At 45.6% G+C, this 2,500-nt stretch overlaps 1 long non-coding RNA gene across 2 annotated transcripts in view; it reads right to left on the bottom strand.

The window, feature by feature from the left end:
- LOC106804705 overlaps nt 1-2,500 on the bottom strand; it is a 13,661-nt gene that overhangs the window by 9,472 nt on the left and 1,689 nt on the right. The window contains exon 2 of one of the 2 annotated variants that reach the window (XR_001393355.1): nt 1,318-1,416. This is a non-coding gene — a long non-coding RNA (uncharacterized LOC106804705). Of the gene's footprint in view, nt 1-1,317; nt 1,465-2,500 lie in introns of those variants that run through there. The other variant, XR_001393354.1, reaches the window with a different exon arrangement.

Raw genomic sequence — 2,500 nt, 5'->3', positions numbered from 1 at the left:
ATTATATATAAATATAGCAACGCAAACTCTGGCTTCCGCGAGGACGTGTTATGGAGCGCCCGGTTGTTTGACCGCGAGCGGAATCGTGATGTGTGCGCGTGACAGTGAGAGTCTTTCGTCAGAGAGTGTCACGTGGCAAACGCAATCACCGCATCGCACACACGCGCCGTGTCTCGTTGCCCTGACTCCGGCCGTAACGGCGCGATCATTTCCTGCAAGGAAAACATAGCAGCAGCGCGCTTCTGCTGATTTTAAATTAAAGCTTGTCTCTGCGCAGCATCGTGGTTGCGTGTGGGCGTGCGTGCGTGCGTGCGTGCGTGCGTGTGTGCGTCTGTGCGTGCGTGTATGTGTGCGCGCGCGCACGTGCACCCCCTTGTGAATTTGTGCATGCAACAGTGAGTGCATGCATGTGTATGCTTGTGTGTGTGTATGTGTGTGTGTGTGTGTGTGTGTGTGTGTGTGTGTGTGTGTGTGTGTGTGGTGGGTGGGTGGTGTGGTGGTGTGTGTGTGCAACATACACTTTATTCATGTTAAATAACTACAGATTCATGCTCTATGCTCGCTCGAAACTTTTGCCAGCTCTATGATGCGAATTTCTCTGCAAGTTGTCTGGACCACACATTTCATACACAAAAAACACGAACGGTCGCTCTGAACTACGCCACCTGACGGAATCTCACGAATACAAAACAAAAATAATTTTACTTCTAATGCTTTCTCACCGTCCACGAGGCATTCAACTTGCGTGCACAATGCTAATTATTGCACTCTAGTGCCGAATTTCGGCGGAAAAAATGCCAAAAAGGCCTTATTCTAGAGACGAAGTAGTGCACACGGTGAACAATCTCGGGGCCTTACTGTTATACCCCTCCTTAAAGGCAGAAGAGAGACGTATCGACTTGAAATTTTAGATGAATGATTTCGACCCTTTTCCTTATACGGGTATCGAATTTCAAAGGTGGCATAACTCCACGAGCTGAGATATCGCTCTCGGAAAAGAGCCCCAAAACCAGGAATCAATGTTCGCTTCATGCGGTTATGCGTAGTGTTAGAACGAGGGTTAGGGTAAAATGCAAGCATTAAAGTTAAGATATTTTTACACTGTTAGGGTTAGTAGTGCGACAATAGAGTAAAAGAAAAATATTATCGTATTTTTTTGACACAAATGTGTGTAAAATTAGTGTATTTTATGTAAATACATGCAAATATGTACACGGATATGTACATGTTTACATAAAAAACATGTATAAATGTTATTTGAGCATGCATGTGACTAAAAACATGCTAGAGCACTAGCATAACAGATTTTCAGTTCACCATAAAACTCAATTATTCGACTCCTTGGCAAAAGCGCACTCTTTAACATGTGGCTTTAAGGTGTTGATCAACAGTAGAGGCCGTCCATAGGCTGCAGGCCTGAATAAGCATCGAACAGATATTAATTAAAAATACTCACACTGTTACTTCGCTTACACAATCATACAACTTTATTCATGTTAAATAACTACAGATTCATGCTCTATGCTCCGCTCGAAACTTTTGCCAGCTCTATGATGCGAATTTCTGCAAAGTTGTCTGGACACATTTCATACACAAAAAACACGAACCGGTCGCTCTGACTACGCCACCTGACGAATCTCACGAATACAAAACAAAATAATTTTACTTCTAATGCTTTCTCCCACGTCCACGAGGCATCCAACTTGCGTGGCACAATGCTAATTATTGCACTCTAGTGCCGAATTTCGGCGGAAAAAATGCCAAAAAAGGCCTTTTCTAGAGACGAGAGTAGTGTCAAACGGTGAACAATCTCGGAGGCTTACTGTTATACGCCGTCCTTTACTCGGCGTTATTAATAGTGCAGTGAATGCACGTGATGCGCATTCCGTCCAATGAATATCTTTTTTATTAAAACACCTCAAAGCCGAGGCGGCGGTGGCGTGGGCGGGGGACGATGACGATGACGATACGTCGTCGCGACTATAGTTTGAATAGTTCGCACCGCAGCAGCGTGACAATGTTAGTGATGGCCTTATTTGTGACGAGCACGCTATGACGTCTAATAGGATAGCGATTGTGTACGGTTCACGGTGAATGACGTATGTAATATAGCCAGCCGAACGCGAGCGCCCATAGAAAAACGCAATTTCGCGAATGAGGGAATCGGAATGGAGGGAAGTAGTGGCTGGGAGAAGCGAAGCAGAAGAGATTCCTGTACGCGATCAACTAAATTGATGCGTACGAGGGCGCGCGGCTGCTGCATGTCCTTTTGTTTATAGTTGCGCCGCGCATGTTTTTAAGTCACCGTGGCCATCTGTGTTTCGCTGGTGAGATCTTGTGTCGAGGTTTGTCATGCAGCATGATGCTTCCCATATATGACTCTGACCTAAATTTTGATGTCACTAAGCCAACTCTCAACCCCAGCACGCAACGGCGCGTAGCACACGCACACATGCACTACCTATACGGAGTACCTACCTCAGACGGCCGCATGGAGACA

Source organism: Priapulus caudatus, unplaced genomic scaffold (assembly GCF_000485595.1).
Source record: "Priapulus caudatus unplaced genomic scaffold, Priapulus_caudatus-5.0.1 Scaffold83, whole genome shotgun sequence".
NCBI classification, from domain to species: domain Eukaryota; kingdom Metazoa; phylum Priapulida; class Priapulimorpha; order Priapulimorphida; family Priapulidae; genus Priapulus; species Priapulus caudatus.
The sequence above is the reverse complement of the archived record's forward strand: the minus strand, read 5'-3'. Positions and strand labels throughout refer to the sequence as shown.